This window comes from Sebastes fasciatus, chromosome 8, assembly GCF_043250625.1.
Source record: "Sebastes fasciatus isolate fSebFas1 chromosome 8, fSebFas1.pri, whole genome shotgun sequence".
NCBI lineage: Eukaryota > Metazoa > Chordata > Actinopteri > Perciformes > Sebastidae > Sebastes > Sebastes fasciatus.
Window position 1 is genome coordinate 4130216 of NC_133802.1, and position 21808 is coordinate 4152023.

Here is a 21808-nt window from a genome sequence, read left to right on the forward strand (position 1 = left end):
ATTAGACTATGAATGATTAAAATGAACCAAGGTTGGGCTATTGATTGAAATCAGGAAACTCAAAAACACTCGGTGTTCGCTTCAGATGCGTTTTATAGATTTAGCTTTGTTTTGCCCCATAGGCTACATACTCTGCGAGTACACTTGAGCAGGCTTGCACAAAAAACCCACTACGGATGAAAGACAGCACATCTTTTTGAAGCGTGATAAAAAAAAAATTACAGAACGCAAAGCATGATGAGAGGCAGCGGGAGCAGCGGTTGATAAAAGATTATTATAATTAAGTCAGTGCAAACCAGCCACGTAGACGACAAATCATTTAAAGAAGACACGATGTGATGATGAGACAATACATCGCATAAAAAATACCCAGAAAGGCATGTCACAGGGAGATTAGATTTGATAGAACGGTCTTTTCAAATTGCCAATCAAGGGGAGCAATTCAGTTGGGTGTCATTCGAGTTGAAATTGGTGCATGTGTTGCCGCGTCTGCGAACAAGTACAGGAACTACATAATGTAAATCCTTAGAATGACAAACAATAAAAGAATACATTCAATTTCTCTGCCTGGCAGACTGTGATATGGATGAGGATGTGAGCTCATTTGCTCCAGTCTGCAACTAAACTTAGAAACAACTTTTAGTTTTCCTCCGACAGGTCAGCCAGTTCAGGGCCGAGAGGGAAAGTAAAGAGCGGTGGATGGAGGAGAGAGGAGAGAGTCAGGGAAGGCAAGAAAAACAGCAGCTCACACCAACTCACACGCACAGACATACACAGCCACCCAGAACACCAAGTAGCCACACACGGGGGAGTATTGAGCGGTGTATAATAAGTTTAGCTGCCAGCGACCCTGGTTGGCTCGGTGGAGGTCCAGCTGAGAGGGTCAGGCTGGAGGAGAACCAGGAACGAGTGAGAGCAATGAAGAACAGAGGTTGAAGACAAACTCTTATCAACAAACCCTAAAATACTTCACTTCCTGTGCACCAGGGGAATTATACTGGAAAAAACTTACCATGACACTAACACTGTAACATTTCATCATTAATTAATCTATTAATCTATATTATTTTGTCAATTCATCGATTAATCATTTAGTCGAAAAAATATCAAAAAATAGTGAACAACATCCATCACAGTTTCCACAAGACCAAGGGCAATGTCTTAAAGTTAGGGATGTTAATAATGAACCGTTTAACCATTAACCGACAATAAGAATTTTAACCGATTAACACTATCGGTTAAAATATATATTAATAATCAATTAAAAAGCTGAGCAAAACTCAGAGGAGCGGCTCATCACTTAAAGGAGAAAAGCTGGTTCACCTTAACAGTCCACCTTAAAGGTCACATATTATACTCCATTTAAACTAGTTATTATAGGTCTCAGACACCTCCAAACCATGTCTCTGAAGTTTTTTTTTCAAAAAAACAATCAGATCATGCATTCCAGCATGTCTCTATAACCTCTGTTTCAGCCCATTTCCAAAAGTGCTGATTTCTGTGTCTGTAGCCTCTGTCTCCTCCCACTCTGCTCTGATTGGTCAGCGTTTTCTGTCAATCAAACGTCCTCAACAACAGCGTCACCCTCCCCCTCCCTCCCGGAGAAGCTCTCTCTCTCTCTCTCTCTCTCTCTCTCTCTCTCTCAGAGAGACGAGTGGAGAGATAGCAGCTAGAATAAAGTTTATAAACCACTTTAAAGTTTATAAACCAGAAACTTCACCCAGCGCACGTTACCGGAGGAATCTGATCAGAAATCGGCGACAAATGATGAACATCTGCGGTCCAGATTCCAGGTTCTCCTGACGGTTTCTCTCAGGTAAATAATGCTATTTATATCTCTGTTAGTTAGCTCAGTGTTTACCTCATGCATCAACTCTGTAAACCGTAAACATACACTCTGTTTTACGTCTGTCTTTACAGATCCATCTGTGAGAAATGACCGACAGAATCATCCCAGAGGAGAGCAGACAGCTGAGAGCAGATGGCTCTGTTTACATGGAGATACAAAGCTAACCCGGTAGCATGTAGCTAACCCGTTAGCATGTAGCTACATGCTAACGGGTTAGCTACATGCTATCGCTATGACACGGTGTGTAAACACAGCGACCATCAGGGTGGAAAATAGAAGATGTGAAACAGTAGTCAGTTCATTATTTCTGCTAAAAGATAAATGTATGGAAGATCAGAGTAATGGTATATTATTTACAGTAGTAGTTGTCTCTGTGTTACCATGACTACAGACCACCGGAGCTTAGCTTATCATAGTTTACCAGAGCTGAAGACTTTCTCCTGTACCATGTTAACATAACTGCAGGTGAGATGATTACAAATGCTGTGAATAATTAATATTGTCATCTGTCTACTCAAATAAAGTTTGACTGTGAAACAGAAATGTGTTGTGTTGCTTACAAGTCACTATTTACTACCTGTACTCTGCTACATGCATAACATCAAATATATAATATATAAATATCACCTGTTTAAACAGTGTAATTACATAAAGCCTTTGTGAAAGAACATGTTATATTTAGATGATGGGAGTACATGAAGCCTGTTCTGCTGGTTCTTGCAGACTAACTGTAGGGAGCTACTTTGCTCAAGTTAGGTTGAGGAGGAGAGACAGTGACGCGCTGTGGGCTGGGGTCAGCTACTGAAGGTTCTCTCTGGTTCGACCAGGAAACCCTCACGTGACTTGCATTTCTCTAATGACGTCAAGATACAAGGAAAAAAGCAAATTTTTTTTCTGCACCCATTTCCGGACAAACGGAGGAGGAGAAAAAGAGAGAGGATGGTCTTTTATGATACTATGGTGGCCTGTAGACACACTGGGGACAGATATTGATGTTTAAAAGACATGGAAAAGTGCATTTTGCATAATAGGTGACCTTTAAGACAGTCTGAGCCGGCGTTGCAAGATACAGGAAGTTGGCTCCCGTCTTGAGCTCGCTTGAGCTGAGGAGTTGTAGCGTTTATTCACCGACAAATAAGCTGTTAACATACAGCTACGTTCACAGCTATAACGCCACCGACAAACCCACACTTACCGCCGCCACACAGACACAGTCTGTGTCGAACACTCGCTAAAGTTACGCCGCGCTGACAGACTGTATGTGTGTGGCGAGCAATGGCGATCATGAAGCTACCGGCTTACTAGGAATGTGGCTGCATGTATTCACGACAGTGCACGCAGCACCGTGGCTGCTAACGCCCCCGGACAGGTGAACTGGGGATTCAGTTGTCTGTTGTGCTCATACACTGCAGCTGGCGCACCGCTGCATGTGACGCACTAATCTTTTTGGTTAACGGTTAATAGTTGGTTAACGAGGGTCGGTTATTGGGTAAAACTACTTCAAATTAGGGATGCTAATTTTGAAAAAAAAATGTAACCGATAACTGACCCTTATACCTATAATCGCTCTGTATTTCTGTGGAGGTGACTTTACACAACACAAATACAAAAATACATTTGTGGGTAGTAAAATATTTGTAGATCATGGTATATATTTGTGAATTGTCTTCTTTGGATTACAGCTACTATCTACAGATCTGCTCTGGTATGAATCGGACAAAATTCCGTAAACAAACAGGAGGAAAGTTACAAATGTCATGTGGCCCATAAATCCACAGGAAGCGATCTGCAAATGCGCAAATATCATTCCACGTGTAGAAATAGATGAACAAATGCGTATATATCACTCTACATGTAAACCTTAAAATACGTATTTACAGAGTAAGTTATGCGTATTTGCAAATCGCCCTTTATTTTTGTGGATGTGACTTTACACAACACAAGTACAAAAATACATGTTTGTGGATAGTGAAATATTTGGAAATCATGGTACACATTTGTGGAATGTCTTCTGTGGATTACAACTAATAAAGTCCAAGAAAAACTTCCATACTGTAGCAGTGTGTGAACAGTTTATTTGTCGGTGAATAAATGCTACGAGGCTACAACTTCTCCGCTCTGTGCTCCGCTCAAGACGGGAGCCAACTTCCTGTATCTGCAACGCCGGCGAGGACTCTCTTAAGGTGGGCTGTTGAGGTGGACCAGCTTTTCTCATTAAAGTGACGAGCCACTCCTCTGAGTTTTGCTCAGCTTTTTAATTAATTATTAATAATTCTTGTGACCATTTAACCGATAGCGTTAATCGGTTAAAATGCTTAAACGGTTAATCAATAACATCCCTAGTATATACATATATATATTTTGTCTTCTTTTTTACTGTTACTCATTTCACAGTGATGGTATTGATTTGAAAGGAGACTTGTATGCTTCTTTTCATGTGCACCTGTGTGTGTGTGTGTGTGTGTGTGTGTGTGTAATATCAGTACACTTGTGTTCCGGCAGTGTGTGTGTGCTGGAGGAGCGAGGCGATGAGAGGAATACCGCCAGCGAGTGTCTGACTTAACAGAGATAAGAGGTAGGGTCAGCCAGAAAACCCGGCGCTCCGGTAGGGAGGGGAAATGGCTGCTGGGCAGTCCCTGACCCTGGATCAGAGTCGGGGAGCCAGGAAGAAATGAGACGTGACTAATGGAGACACTGCAGGCTGACCCCTGATCAGAGGAGAGCAGGGAGAAAAGAGGGGGCAGGAAGGACAGAGGGGAGAGGGGGGAGGAGGAGGAGGAGGAGGACGAGGAGGAGGAGGAGGAGGAGGAGGAGGAGGAGGAGGGACGTGCGCTGAATGAGGTGAAGCAGATTGAGGCTTTTAGAAGTGGGGTGGAAGGTGAGTGTGTGTTTGTGTATGTGGAACATGTTCAAGAAGAGCTGAGACAATGTTTGTTCCTAAGTGTGTTTTTTAAGAGATTGAGTGCAGGATCCCAGGTGTGTCAGAGCCCCTGCAGTGACAAATAGAGCTTATATTAACTAACAAAGAAGAAAAGACAACACAGAAAGAGAGAATGGCAGCTCAGAGTAAAGCAGGGTTAAGAGGGAGGACCACGCCAGCAAAGTACAGACTTGTAGTTTTTAAATAGCCACCCACAAATCACACTTCCCTCGTTGGGGCCTGCCAGGTTCCAAAAAACATTACTTTACTTTGTAGGTGACTGGATCAGCATTTAATGAGTCATATCTGCAAACCACACTTTGATTTTCAAAATAAAGTTATAAACGTCACCACTCCCCCAAAGTTTGGTGATTAGTCTGGCTTCCAGCTGCTAAGGCTCGGTTGATATATGGATATTTTCCATCAGTTGCTTCATCCTCTCCACTCCTCTTTCATCTCATGATTCTGCTGATTAACTTTTTATTTTGTTTTCTAGGGCTGTATCCGAATCAAAATTTTCCAACTTGATTCTGAGTCACCACTTTGGACCAACGGTTCTTATTACCTCCTTCCAAGGCCGAAGGTTGCAACAGAGGTTATGTTTTCAACAGCGATGGTTTATTTGTTGGTTTGTCCGTTTGCAGGATTACTCCAAAAGTCCGCGATGGATTTCAATTCCATTTTTTGAAGGGGTGGAGTGTGTCACAATGAAAAATCCATTAGTTTCTGGTGGCTATCCGGATCATGATCCGGCTTCACATTTTTTTTTTAATAACTCTGCTCAGCCTGTGCATTAACACCACAGGCTTTAAGACATGCACAGTGATGACGGGTTCATGACGCGTCACCCTGCCTCCTTCCTTCTGCCTGCAGAGAGAGGGACAGAGAGAGAGCGGGGGGTGGAGGGAGGGGGGGGGAGACACCTGTAGATTCAGCGTGGTTCAGTGATTCAGCACAATTGGTGATTGTTTGAAAGAGTAAAAACGACAGTTTAGTTGAGTGTTATTTTGTTTCTGTCCAGTTTCAATGACATGTTTTACGCTGCTCCACTGCGTACAGCTGATCTCAACATAAAATACACATGGATGAAGGCACAAGCTGCATGGAGAGGGGAGGGGTGGGGGGCAATCGTACTCGGGCACCTTGGCGGAGGTCTGCGCTCTCCGAGTGCCATTCTAGCATGGTTATGTGTTTGTGGCCATTTCCTTTTTCAATCTGTTGATTAAAAAAACAACAAATAAAACCCACTGATTTCTGCACAGTTACACTACAGTCCAGCTCACCTGTAGAGCAGCTTCCCCACTGGAGTTGGGTCGATTTTGGGTCCGGTGTACAAGCTTATACCGGTTTGATTTTATGCCAACTGGTTGTCATTTGTCATTATAACACGTTCTGGCAAATTAAAAAGACATCAGCAACCTGTGCCGACAGCGTCACGGTGCCAAACCCAGCTTGTATTGCATAACAGAGTTCAACAGGGAAGGCAAAAAATCCTGGAGCTTTTTCATGATCACAGGAGCCGTGGCACCAGGAACACATTGTGTGGCGGCATTGAAGAAAGGTACCCCCTCTTATAATAGAATCAAGTATTAATGTAGTAGGGGAGAACAGCGGATAGAGGGATGCAGGCAGAGTAGTGTTAGGACAGGACGGGGAATGCTCAGTGACGATGTTTCGAGCTGAGGAAAGATCCTCCTGTCAAATCAGACCTGTTCTGCTCCTGGCCACTAGTAGTCCTGTGTTTCCCTGCCTCAGCCTATCACCTAATTCATTACTCCATGAGTTGTAGTATTAGGAGTGGTAGTACCAGGCTTTCTCCTGCATAGATCAATATTTGGCGCCAAAGGAAAATCCATAGTGACCAAAATGATAAGAACTGAGAATAAAAATAGCAATTTAAATCCTCTCTGAATGTGTTTAACCCTCTGAGACCCACAATAGACCCGTTTTGGTCTTTTTTAGGGGGGCACAGGAGGTCTTTAGGGGGAGATAGCAGGTCAACAGTAGATGTCACATAGAACTGGCAACCCGCGGGCAACCCCCGGGGTGACCCCGACCGACTTTACTGTCCATGAGAAGCAGGTAATTATCGATTATTGGTATTGGCTGAAAAAAATCGTGCATCCCTAAATATAATGCAACATATTTGGCCAATATGGAACAAAGCACATCAAAACACAACATTATATAGCCTAATGCTTTGCGTCAATGTAAAACCAATGTATGACAGCGTATGGAAAACCATGCTATAAAATATGTACATGCATCATATTTACAACTCAGTGTACATTTCGAAACCAGAAAAAAGTACTTTACAACAAAAAGTATTCAAGAAATATTAGTTAAAATATTAACATAAAAAACGGTATTAAATAATAACATAAAAAGATCATTCAGGGAGGCTAGATTAGATGAGAACCAGCAGTTAGAGAAATTAAAAGAGATGAAAAATAAATTAAAGGGGACCCATTATGCTTTTGTGCATGTCCTCTTTCCTTTAGTGTGTTATATAGTTTAGTCCACGCCAAAGGGAGTTACTTTCCCCCACAGAAACACTGCTCCTGAACTGCCTGAAACGCCTCGCTTGAACTCCCGCCTTTTATTCCGTAACATGGTGATGTCACCAAGTAACACATTTTGGCTAGCGGCTAGTTTGGCATTCCCTCAGACAAAGCTAGTTTGAGTAGAGCTGGAGTGGAGTCCGAAGAGTTTGGTTTGGTTGACCAATCACAACAGAGGGCCAGCTGACCAATCAGAGTAAACTGGGCTTTTCGGGAGGGCTGGGCCAGGCCCTCAAACCGAGCATTTCAGACAGAGGGTGAAAAGACGTGCTGCAAAACAGCCGGTATGAGAAAAATAAAGTGTTTTTTGAACATTAAAGCATGTAAACATGTTCTAATAGAAACCCAAAACACAAGTTTGCACCTGAAAATAAGCAGAATAGGTCCTCTTTAATTCACAATATCTAAACTTTTGGATAAACGCAGAAAGAGTTTCCAATTTAGTGACAAAAGTAATAAGTATAATAATAAAGGGATTTGAAAGAACAACTTTGTTTACTTATGTGCCAGATAATTTAGTCATTTGCTGTTATTCATGGACAAACTTTTTTTTCCTGACCAGCTTACACCAACAATGACCACCTGAAAAGTTTGACAGTTACAGAGCTGGCACATACTGTCCATACACCGAGGCTACTTTTTCTTTTCCAGCTAACATCTGTCTATTTTTCGATCTACCTTCCACATATTCAACTCGATGGTAAATTCCACCCTCGCTGACACAGCGTGGATGTTTTGACTGACTGAACCTACACCAGACCTGTAATTGAATTAATTAGAAAAAGTTACACAGAACAGAACATTTCCCAAATAATTTCCTTCTACTTTTCAAAGATTAGACTTTATAATGTGAGCTGGCATCTCACACCATTGTTATGTGATGCATAAATTCTCTCTAATCTAAGAGAGAATCTAAAGTCTCTAATAATTACACAACGGATGGAATGATTCTGTACAATTTGGTAGAGTACATTACAGCAACAAAGGTACACACAGAACATAAAATAAAACAACACGAAGGCAGCGGGTCTCTCTCTGAGACGTTTTAAGTGAATTTTTTGAAAACAAGTGTATCCTTGGAGAGCGTGGCACACCTCCAGCAGCACAGTAGGAGTTTCTGAGTTCGCCAAATATCAGTGTTTCACTTTTCATTGGCAATAATAGAAAGCTATAATAACATCAGGAACATTAACCTTGATATCCCCACAGATACTCGCAGCTCTGTTACAGATTGAGTGGAGCTGCTGCTCACTTTGCAGCACATCTCAAGTTCAGTTTGATGGTGTGTGGGACACATCTTGCTTCGAGGCATTTTACCTTGTTCTGTGGTTTGTAAGCACTTATGTCTTTCATACTGCCAGTTTCTCAGCTGAAATAGTACTGCAATACTTATGGATGCTGGAAGATATAGAGAACCTTTTGTCTTTAACAGCGACCATAAACACATAGTTTGGCTGTTTTTTCGGATATGCAAACAAACAGGCTACGTACGTTCCCGTGCAAGTCTTAGTGCTCAATTTGGATATAATATCTGATTCCAGCAGGGCTGTGCAATTAATTGAATTTCAATTACAATTTTGGCTTCCAACTAGGGATGCTAATTTTGAAAAAACATTTTAACCGATAACCTACCCTTGTTAACACGCAGCGGTGCTATTTGTAGTGCCTACCAAGCCGCCCAGCTGCAACGAAAAGCCGATGCAGAAACAGGTTAAATCCATCATTTTTCACCAGCTGCAGCGGATGCGCAAAACAGACAACTGAGTCCGAGTTCATCCATCCGGGAGAGTTTCTGTAGCAGCCACGCTGCTGCGTGTATTAGGTATCGACCACCTATCGGCCTGGCCGATTATCGTTATTTGTTTTAAACGATAACCAATAATAATGTATTAATTTATAAATGCGCTTCTTAGGCTCTTATGCAGCTTCCTCTCTCTGTCAGCGCTCTCCACTCAGTCTCCACTGTGCAGTCTGGCTCAATGTCCCGCCAACAGCACTATCTGATTGGTTACCCGTCATCAGCCAATAGCCAATCAACACTAAAGGCTGCTGCTCCACAGACTGGCAGAGAAGAACACACAGACACAGACGGTGAGCGAGAGGAGCTGTATTCCCAAGGTAAGACGGAAGATAAAAGTTGCAATAAACATCCCAATCCTCTATGCTGAAGTTGCAAAAACACCACAATCTTATGATCCATTTATATGCTGACAAGCGTGCCCAGTTTCCCAGTTACACTGCTGAAAATGTCCGCATAATGCACGTTGTTGCAGTGACATACTGTTAACTATAACAAGATAATGGCGTTTATTTATGTAGCGTTAGTTATATCTCTGAGTAATGTTGGTCACAGTGCAACTGAAATTTATTTTTAGCTGCTGATTTGCGAACGTAACATTACTCGCCCGTATGAGTTGGTGTATTTACATGTACGTTTACATGAACAACATAAGATAATGTAGAGCGTCATAGGGCTAACCTGAAAACGATAATGAACGTCAATAAGTTAATTTGTTGATCCATAATTTAACCAGCTGACTAGCAAAACAATTGATCGCTATAACTTTATCTCTTACTCGTCCCTTACCAGGCTGGTCTTCTTACTCTCAACCAGGTGGTGGGCCTGAACTCCGACATCAACGAGAAGGCCTACCTGAAGGAAGTGGCTGACCTGTCACTCTGGAGCCAGGACAATAGCCTCCTCTTGAACGTCACAACGACTAAGAAGCTGATTGTGGACTTTAGGAGAGCACAACCAACCGACGTATACACTGCTGAGGATTAATGGGACTACTGTAGAGAGGGTGAGCAGCTACAAATACCTGGGAGTCCACATCACAGGAGATCTGACAAGGTCTTCTCATACAGACACTCTGGTAAGAAAGGCAAGGCAGCGCCTTTGCCACCTCCGACAGCTGAAGAAATTCAGAGTCTCCCTGAGGATCCTTCAGTCTTTCTACTCTGGAGCTGTAGAGAGCATCCTGACAGGAAGCATCACTGCCTGGTATGGTAAAAGCTCCGCGCAGGACAGGAGGGCTCTGCAGAGAGTAGTACTACTACTAACACACTACTGTGTAAGGGATTTACAAATGGGACAGGTCTGTTATTAGCTAATTAATAAATAATATTCATAGAATTATTATTATTAATAAGAATTATCAATAGGCATTAATAATGAACGGGGCACCACCATGGAATCAGGGACCAATAACTAAAACCTTAATTCAGTCTCAAAAGGGAATTGTTCCCTCCAAATGCCAGTATTTTAACACTACTTTACACTTAGGAGGTGAACGGCGAAGGGTGAATCCGAGCACTAACTCTCATAACCAGCTGTTATTACAATATGAATGCACAATAAACACAGACAACTGCTATTTAAAATAAGACCATTTATTTAAATATAGTGATCTCAATCAACAATAAACACTCTAACAACATCAATCTAAATCAATAGTTATTACAGTAGTAATTACTCATTAACAACACTTTTAATAAACAAATGGATGTTCTACAATGCAGCTCTAAGCACTAAACTAGAATTAAACAAACACAAAGCGAGAGAAGATGTGTGTGCGTGAGAGAGAGAGGTGTGTGTATAAGAGAGAGAGATGTGTGTGAGCGGAGGTGTGGGTTGGTATGTGTGAGGGAGGAGGTGTGTGCGAGAGAGAGGAGGAGCAAGAGGGAAAGCTCGAGGTGGCACGTGGTGACGTCACGTGAGGGAGGAGTTGCTCGAACGTTACAGACCACGCACAAACGGGATGTGAAAGTCCCGCGTGATCGGTAAGGTGGGAACGTGTGTGAGCCTATGTGAGGAGGCGTGTCTATGTGTGTGTGTGTGTGTGTGTGGGAGGAGCAAGGGAAACCCCGAGGCGGCGTCACCACGTAAGTGGTTACGTCACGAGGGAGGAGTTACTCTGGTGGCGGAAGCGCCACGGAAATTACCGACTACGCACGAACGGGAGGTGAATCCCACGCGGTCGATAAATGAGAAAGAGAAAGAGTGTGGAAAAAGAGACGCTCTGGTGCAGCACAAAGAGATTCTCAAGGAAAACCCACGGCGGGGAGCACGCAGTGGTCAACAATCAACACAGTAAAACACAGCAAAATAACACAGCAAGCCAAGCAAAGCAAAGCAACACAACAACAACAAGCAAAGTAAACAAAGCAAACAAGCGGACTCGGCGGTCCGTACGTTCACTATAAAGCACAATAATTATTAATTTATTGTAATACACTTTCACTAATCTCTGCCCAGACACAAGCCTCTTACTTGAACCGCTTCTCCGAAGCGATAGTGGTGTCGATCGTCGTTAGTTGGTCCGGCGGCGTCGCGCTGGCTCGGACAATAACGGGCTGTTATGATGCTCGTCAGCGGGGGGAAAACGGCAGGGCTGGCTCTCCGTGTGGCAGCGGATGGAAGCAGCTGATGTGAAGACGGCGGGGGCGGTCGTCTCTTCCTTGGCGAAGGACGAGGATCCGGGTCTTCCTTCTATAGGTATGGTGGTCTGGACGTCTGATGAACACGACAATGTCTTTACTCGTCCGGCGAGGTCAGGTACTGTGGCTCGATCTTAAAGGGAACGCTGCAGCGTTGGGTACCTCCTGGAGCAAACGTTGTTCGCGGTTGGAAAGGGACGAGCTCTTCAGGTGGCGTGCTTTTATCTCCTGTGAGATAGTGGGCGTTTCACCGGAAAGACCTCACATTTCCTGTTAGCCTCATCCAATGGGGCTGCTCCCGTTTGGATTCAACTGAGATCTCGCGTGAAGACGCGAGATTTCACGAGCTGGCGGTTTAGTCTTTGTTCTGTTATCAGGCTTTAAATCACCCATGTAGGCCGGTATCTTAGGCCTACTCCTAAATTCTGCTCTAGGCCGCTCTTTGTCTGTGAGGTCCCTACAACTGGAACCACACTCCTCTCCCTGCAGGACCTGTACACCGGGAGGTGCAGAACCAGAGCCTGTAGGATTATGAAGGATCCTCACCACCCAAACTACGGACTGTTCCAGCTGCTGCAGTCAGGCAAGCACCTCCACAACTACGCAGCCAAAACAGAGAGACGGAGATGGACTTTCTTTCCCCAGGCCAGCAGGACTGACCTCACCAGGGAGCCCACCAAGCGGCAAACGCTGCCCCTCTTACTCATACACGTTCAGCGACGTCCATGAAACCTGCCTTGGCGGAGGTCTGCGCTCTCCGAGTGCACTTCTAGTTAATTCACACTTATATTTACATCCCACATTGTAGGCCCCTCCTACTGTAAAAATAATGCCATTGTCCCTTTAATTTTTTATTTTTATGCCACATTTCACTGCACATCCTGTATGAGTACGTGACAAATACAAATCTTGAGGATGTCCTGAAGCAGCTCTGACTCTGTTTCTGGTAGAGACATGCAGGATAATGTTGTTAGCGACTTAAGACGTAATTCATTCATTTAACTTGTGTTTTAAATCTCGAGGAATCATTGAGGACATGTCCAAAAAAATAATAAACAAGAAAACAAACAGACAAAATCAGAACACAGTTAAAAACAGTTACATTAAAGAGTAGACTAGTTGGTTAACATGGTTTTAAATTGATTTATTGGTTCAGTAGTGTTATAATATAAGTAATATGTATTGTGATATATGATGGCAAGTTAAAGGCTTTATAAATAAATAGAAACCAGGTCCTGTCACATGCTGCTGTTGGAGATGCCCAGTGTAATGGAATGTAATGAAGCTATTGTACATATTTAGCTGTAGTAATCATTGGTCATAAAGTAGCCTAGTTTTGATGACAGGTTCCTTGCTATCATACGTTGTTAATACATAACATTTTGAATAACTGAAAACAACTACAGCCTTTCTAAATCTGTTTTGCTAGAATAAATGAAACATAGTCATACAGATGCATATGTCAGCTTGCAGCCCCACTTGTTTCTCACTCTCTCTTTCTTTAAACCCTCATTGCAGATGGATAAACCATAAAAAAAAAAGTTAAAAGTGCAGTATGGGAGTATTACACTGACACTCCAACAACACCAGGGAAGGTCTGCAATACCTGCAAAGACAGTGTCAGAATGGGAGGGACAACTGCAAAGATTACAAATACTTCAAACCTGTGGTCCCATCTCAGGGTTCATCCCCGTGTGTTGTATGAAACTGCACAGAAGAAACAGGAACCTGAATGTCAGCAGAGGACAACGACTTCATCTCAGCCTAAAATACATGACATGTTTCAGAACCAAAGAAAGTGGGCAAATTCTGATGACAGATCTAAACTAATGACAGAGATGATAGTCACTGACAACCAACCATTCACAGTAGTCTCTGATGTTGGCTTTAAGCGCCTCATAGCTGCAGCGGAACCACGATATGAACTGAAACGTGAGAAGTATTACCACACCGAAAAGCTGCAAGATATTCACCACAAGGTTGTAGACGAGATAAAAGCCTTAATCCGACCAAACAGGCTACTCACTCTCCTTCACTACAGACTGCTGGTCTGGATCAACAGAACCACTGATGAGCCTAACATGCCACCTTATTGACAATGAATGGACCAAAGGCAGGTTGTTTTAGATACAAGGGCGATGCATGGATCCCACACTGGAGACTGCATCTAACAGGGCATACCTGGGCATGCTTGAAGATTGTACCGTGTAGCGCTTGTGCTTCGAAGACAGTTGGGCAAATACGGTGAAAGGAATGAGGCTCGCTGAACTTCCACACCTCAGCTTCACAGCGCACTCATTGCAACTCGTGGTGAATGATGGTCTGTCAAGTCAAAGAGTCGTCACAGATATCATAGCGATGCTGAAGAAGTCTGTCACCCATTTCCACCACTCGATTCTCGCCAAGCGGCGTTTGAGGGACATTCAGAAAGACCTTGGCTTGCCAGAAAACAACGTTATCCAGGCTGTTCCAACAAGGTGGAACTCAACGCTCCACATGCTACAAAGAGTGCTAGAGCAAAAGCGTGCTCTTAACATATTGTGATGTCATGAGAGGTTGTGTCACAGAGGGGAGATACATTCCCTCCCGGTGGCTGCAGCAAGGACTACAACCCATCATGGCGTCTACTCAAAGACTACAGAACCCATAGTCAGCAGGGCAGTCTGGCCAAAGGTTGCTGCCCAGCTGAATTGAGTGAGCTGATTGCCCCAGTGAGGGAGCTGTGGGGGAGGGGAACAGAGTAGGTGAAGTAGAAGGACAGTTTGAGGCGCACAGGGAGAGAAGACCTTGAATGAGAGTTTTTGTTAGAATACGTTTTTGTTTCGTCTACCGGCTGACTGTAGGAATTAAGTTGACCTGTTATGAGAAGACTGAATACACAGAATCTAAGTTGGAAAGCAAAGCCTGTCTGTCTTCATTTCCTGCACCCACACCTTTAAAGCTCCAAGAGAAAAGCTCCAAGAGAAAAGCTCCTGACATCTCAAGACATCACAATATACTCAAGCAAACACGGAGGATTTGCATGTCCTACTGCTCACAGGTGGGACATTGTGTCCAATTTGGTCCAAACTCTCATCCCAATAGAGGAAGTGACACTAGAGGTGAGCCATAACAGTTTTTCTGTCTGACCGTGCTGAAGATGCTACCTGAAGATGAAGGGCCCTCGACACAAGGCATCAGAACGCTCAGGCAAGTCACGAGGGAGAGCCTGATCAAACGTTTCTCAAAAGTTGAAGAAAAAAAAACTGTGGTGCTGGCATGTCTTTTAGATCCTCGTTATAAGAATCATGCATTCTCCTCTGGCGCTACATCGACTAAGGCCAAAGAATGGCTGAAAGAGGATGTTGTGGACATTGCTACACAAGAGACCAGTCAAGAAGAGCAAGCTGCTGCAGAAGGGACCCATGAGAAAGACCGAACTTCCAAAAGGCAACGGAGAGAGCAGACGTCTTGTCATAGCCGTATCGATGAGATGTTCCATCCTCTGCTAGGACCCTACACTGGTGAGCCGTTGACCGCCAGCCTGGAGGATGAGTTACATCTGTACCTCAAGGAGCCATGATCAACAGGCGTAAGGGGGGATCCACTCCAGTGGTGGAGACAGAATGAAGGGCGCTTCAGGCTACCTGCTACGCAAGCAAGAAAGTTTCCTTGCTCACCAACCCTCATCTGTTCCAAGTGAGCGTGTCTTCAGTGAAGTCTCTGCAATTTGTGAGAAGAACAGAAGCAGCCTCACTGGAGAGCATGCTGAGCAACTCTGCTTTCTACACCACAACCTGCTGCTGCTGAACTGGGACTGCTAATTGAGTGATAAAACTAAAACTAAACTTCAGGGAGATATTTTGTTTATTTATTAAAACTTTATGTAAAAAGAATGTTGCTGGGAGCTCCTCTCCTCTTCATTAACTAAACATAAGCTTTAAGGCATTTCAACGAAGTTTTGTCTTGGAGTTTGTGTTATTGCCATTTTTGACACCAAGATTTAAATTTTTACTGCAACTGTGTATCGGTTCAAAATATCAGTTATCGGTCTCCTTGATTATTAATAATCGGTATCGGTCCTGAAAAACCCATATCGGTCAATCCCTAGCGCGTGTTGTCCCAGTAAGTCTCCATCACATCATTTAGCTGTGAGGCTGTCAGCTGTTTGTCTGCCTGGCATACTCAGTGAGCACGGCGTAACTTTTGCGAGTGTCCGGTCGGGAGACAGCGTATGTGTGGTGGCGGTGTACTCTTGTCAACCAGAGTTTCCGACAGACTGTGTGTGTGTGGCGGCGGTGAGCTGTGAACGTAGCAGTAGCAGTGTGTGTACAGTTTATTTGTCGGTGAATAAATACTACTGCTCCCGTGGTCCTTCTTGTCAAGGTGAAGGCGGTTAGCCGTGGCGTTAGCAACAACACCGGCTCAGACTCTCTTAAGATGGACTGTTAAGGTGGACCAGCTATTCTCCTTTAAGTGCCGCTGCTCTGAGTTTTGCTCAGCTTTTTATTTAATCTTTAATGTTTATTTTAATCGTTTAACCGATAGCGTTAATCGGTTAAAATTCTTAAAGTCCGTTAACAGTTAAACATTAACATCCATTCCTTCAACGATTATGAAAACAAGATAATCGTCATAAAACGATTATTGTGCCGCATTCCGTTTCGCAATGCCGCTCTCGTTTTGTCTTGTGTTATTAATTCAGCGCCCTCCTTTCCTTTACAGCAGTGCACTTTCGCCATCTTGAACCGCGGACCCCGTCTTGTTTACTATTTCTAAGAAAGTTATGGGCACATCTCTGGTAAACACAAGATTTTAAGTGGTGCTTTTGTGTGAGTCTTTGCAGAGAAACTCAGTTTTACAGATCTGTTGATTAGATCAACTAACCAATTAGTCAACAAAATTGTATGAGTGTTAGTCGACTAAGAATTTCTTTGGTGGAGGACAGCCCTACTCCAGTCTAGGGCTGCCCCCTAGCCTTCACCTTAGTCAATTAGTCAACTAAGGTCCAAGCAGTGTATATCAAGGTTGAAAACTACCCACCTGGTACAACTAATAGACGGACAGGTAGAGCTAGATGAAGGAGCAGACTTTAACATGGTATCATTTTTAGTTCAATGCATTCACTGTCAGAGGGAACAGGACCACAAGCCAGCAGGGACAAACTTCAACCTGCAATAATACTTCAGTGTCGATGAAGCTGTGTTATGAGGATGGCAGGTCATCTGCATCATCATCCATCTATTAGCTATAACCCGCTTATCCTTTTATAGGGTCAGGGAGCCAATCACAGCTGACATTGGGCGGGAGGCGGGGGTACAGCCTGGACAGGTCGCCAGTCAATCACAAAGAGCTGACACATAGAGACAGACAAGCAATCACGCTCACATTCACACCTACGGGCGATGTAGAGAGGCCAATTAACTTAACCTGCATGTCTTTGGACCGTGGGAGGAAGCATGTGGAGAACAAAGTCCAATAATATAGTTAAACTGTTCTTTGCAGCTGTTAGCTTGGTATAGTGGTGGCAAAGTTAACATACAGTGTGATCAATCAAATAAAAAAATCTAATAAAATAAACTGCCTCCCCCAGCTTTGACTTCCTAACACTAGCTCTAAGCAGCTTATAATATATAATTAGAACTACTAATCACGCAATATTTGAATACAAATATAATAATTTATTTCCTAATCATTTGAATTGTGTTTTTATGCAAATAACCACTATAGATGATAATAAAAAAGTAAAAGGATAACATTTTACACTGGTTTACACTGACGTCAAAATCAGAATAGACAGGTCAGACTATAAAAAATTGCAATTGGTGCATCTTTAATCAGTAGATAAGTAGTGTTTAAAAAAAATATATCAATAATTTATAATTTCCTCTAGGGCTGACACAATACACCTATCTCCCGATTCGATACGATCATGATACTAGGGTGCCAATTCGACATGTATTGCTATTTTTAAGTATTGCGATACAATATTAGGATTTATTGCAATTTTTGTTAACACTAGACCATGGGAAAAAGTTAAATCATACACTTCTAGGGACTTTTACTTTGGAAAATATATAAATTAATTAAGTCAAAATTTAAATTTTCAGCATGTATGTAGTCAGAGATGTCCTGAAGTCAAATGTATCAGTCATTGTCAGGAATTATTTATTACATTTTTTCCAACAACCCAAAAATCAAAGAATCAAGACATTTCCCTCACAAATTAGTGGTATTTTTCTTTTTAATTCATAAGGGCATGTAATGTTTTATACTTCTGGTGAATATAATCCACTCAATCTTATTTACATATATGTATTTTGTATTTACAGTTCCCTTTGTTAACACCTTATTTTGAAATCACATTACTCAGACTACAACAATAAATAAGGTAACTTCCTTCTACCTCCACTAAGACTCAAATGAAGCAAATATATTGATTCTGGCATTAAAAAAAAATCGTAAAAAACACTTTATTTCCTGTGTTAGTGGGGGTTGTCTAAAGGCATCTTTAAATTTTTGTTAAAACATGCAATCAAAAAAATAGACATACTGTCACAGTTCTTTCATCCTCACAAATTAACAGTAACAAATGTATTCCCTTCTAGGAAGTTGTTTAATAAATTGTTGACCTGGAGAACAAATGGTAACACGCCAACTTCCAGTGGAGAAGGCAAAGAAAATAATAGCACTACGCACATAAATCAAACCAGGCTAAACAGGCAACTGATCCTAAAAAGCAAACAATAATGCCCGCGGTAATGTGGGTGCAGCAGTGCATTGAGAGGCAGACGGTAAACACGGTTCTCATAACAAACTAATTATCCCGGGACTGAATTAGACCCTAATATGCTGCTGGACATTTGTTAACAGATTAATTGAACGGACTGAGTTTGTCCTCGGTGAGTTGCCATGACCAATGCTGTGGATGACAATAACAAGCCGGCATCGGGCTTTTGGGATGGGGCTTTCAAAATGCAGGCTAATCCAATTAATATGACCGATTACCTGCACGCAGCTGCAATCAGTAATTCAGAGGATCACCACTCAGTAATGAAGTCTGATTTTCTTTTCTTTTTTTGTTTCACAATTCCTTTGCCACAGAAATCTATTGAGAGATAATTTATTTCAAATTAACAACTGTAATTTTAATAGTTCATCAATAAACCATTATGAACTCTTTTCCCTTCCAGCGTGTTTAATTTAAGCCAATACCCAATTACAAAAACATATCAGATTAACTTTTCAATAAGGTATTATTAAAAAGCATCTTTAATCTGATGTATGGTGACTGTTTTGGATTCAGACGACTGTAATCCCATTACATGTACCGTGTTACTTCTCTTAGCCCTCAATGGAAGAGCAGCAGCTATTATCGATAAGCTGAAGGCAGAATGTCATGCTTTGAGGAGATTCTCTTTAGATTCATTCACCCTCATTTTCTACTTTCTTTCATCCACCTCAGTGTCTCTCTGCCCTCGCTGGCGTCTCCGAATGAAATGCCATTCTGCATTAGGGAGTGAATTGGTGAGACTGATGGTTTTTGAGGGTTTCGGGAGAGAGCTTAGTTGAGAGTGAAAGAATGTGTGATGGTGCGTGTTTGATTCTGTTTATGTGTGTGTGTATGTGTGTGTGTGTGTGTTGCTGCAAAGGTGAGAGATGGAGAGGAGAGAAAGTGAGAGAGAGAGAGAGAGAGCTTGTCAGCCAACACGGGTCATGAAAAATGCATGGGGGGTTGTGGTGTCAGTTTGCTGGAGCGAAAGCTGCAGAGAAAGAGCACGGACAGGGTTTTCTGAACTCTGCAACTTTCGCTGTCTGCACTCTCACTCACCCGGCCAGCCTGCGCCTTTCATACGCTACGGCTCACTTCATTAGTCCTGCTTGCCGCTCGCTATAGCACTACTTTACATGTGCTTTCTTTAGCTCTCGCTGTGCTGTCGGCATTGATTTTAAATATAGTATATCTCCCATATTAGAGCTTCATGGTAAGGTCCCCCCTACTGTATATACTGTACATCCTCTATAACAGGGGTTCTCAAACTTTTTTTGACCCTTAAAGTGGCAGTAGGCATTATATTTTTGGCATTATTGGGCAAAAATTCCATAATAACCTTTCAGTAGGGGTGTGACGAAATATCGTGCCACGAAATATCGGGATATAAAAACGGGATATAAAAACGTGACATGGTTGAGCCGAAAAACTGAATGAACTGTAGGCCATCATACTGATCTGCATTCTCTTGTTTTTTTCAGTGCTCTGTTTGAACAGACGAGGGCGCTCTGAGTTCAGACCAGTAGGTGAAGCACCGCCCCCCCACCGTCGTCTTGCTTTTTTTTTACAGAAATAAAACCCATTTAGTTCATTTTTACGGCATGTTATCAGAAGATAGTCGGACGACGGACGCTTTAATCTGACAGTGAACGCATGTTATGGTACGTGTCCACAGGGGCGTTTTTTATCGCAAGGGGACGCGCCGCTTCCCAGCATTGGACCCTTGGTGGGCTGTCACTAGACACAAGGCTCTCCCCACCTGAGGCTTAGTTTAAAAGTTTCTAGAGAGTTTCGAGAGGCGGCGAGTCGCGTCGGACGCCCTCGATTTGCATAAAAGTAGACCTCAACTTTATGCAAATGAGGAGCGGGCGTCGTGACGCCCCGCTACCAGAATGCATTGCACGGCTGCTTACATAGACAATGAATTGGGAGCATAGAAAGGACAGATCTTGTGGACACGTACCATCATGGAGTCAGCTCAGAGCGGCAGGTGTCATATTTCACACACACATTGACGAGAGAGAGTTGACAGACCGAGAGGTGGTGGAGGATTTGGTGTCGAAGGGAAAAGCAAACGCACCTATTTGGCAATATTTCAGATTTAAACCCAATGATATAAGGGAACCATAATGTTAATGAGGTAGCGTTAATCGCCCGCAGCAAAAGCTGGACCGGAGAGGCCAGACACACCGCCAGCCACCCGACGCTAAAGATCACAGTAAGAAAGCTGTACATGTTGACCGTCATCTTTTCTTGTAAAATGTCCGGTGTAATTGGTAACACCGGTGTTGTCACAAGTTTATTAACCGGTGGGAATATTTCCTCACCATCACATGCCTAGTGCTGGTGTGGTTAGTACATTTGCAGCTGATTTGCAGCCAGGCAATTATTTGAGGAGTCAGGCGAAATTAGCATAGAAGTTGCGTGATATTTAGCATTTTGTGTCTTTTAAATAAAAGGTTACTTTTTCAGTCATATATTTTCATCATTCAAGTTGTGTTAAAATGATTGTTATAATATCGTATTGTATCGAGATCGTGAACCCGATCTCGAGTATCGTGAGCTGAGTGAATCGTCACACCCCTACCTTTCAGCATATTGTAATTCAAGTGTTCTGAGAGAAAACTAGACTTCTGCACCTCCTCATGGCTCTGTTTTCAGGCTTTAGAAAATCTAGCCCATAACAGGAGACTTTGGACAATCACAGGTCATTTCAGAGAGAGAGAGCGTTCCTATTGGCTGTGCTCCGGCTGGTGGGCGGTGCTTGGTATTTCTTCTATTGATCTCAACATGGCTGCCGGGTCACAAACTTTCTCATTTTTACAGGAAAACAGAACACTACAAAACAAACTGAGGCGAGAAATAGGCATTACAGTAACAGAATATTAATTTATATTTTATCAGCGCTGCCTAGTTTGACGGTTTTGATCGGACTTAGCGAGTCATTTTTGACGGTTGGAATTTAGCACAACATTGACGTGAAAACAGCACTCTGTTTATTTAAATGTTAATTTGCAATACAAATATTTTGTCCCTAAAATCTAGGAATAATTGTGATAAATCGTAATCTCAATATTGATCAAAATAATCTCAATTAGCATTTTGGCCATAATCGTGCAGCCCTACTTTTGCCCTGATATTCCGGTGGTTTTTAATCAGATGTCGCTTTAGCTTGGCCAGCTTCATGGCTTCGTTCGCTAGCACCTGAAGACACATGGGGCATTTCGGTATCCAGTCGCTGTCGCTCGATATAACTGTCGTCATATTTTCTCAATTTAGCTAGTTTG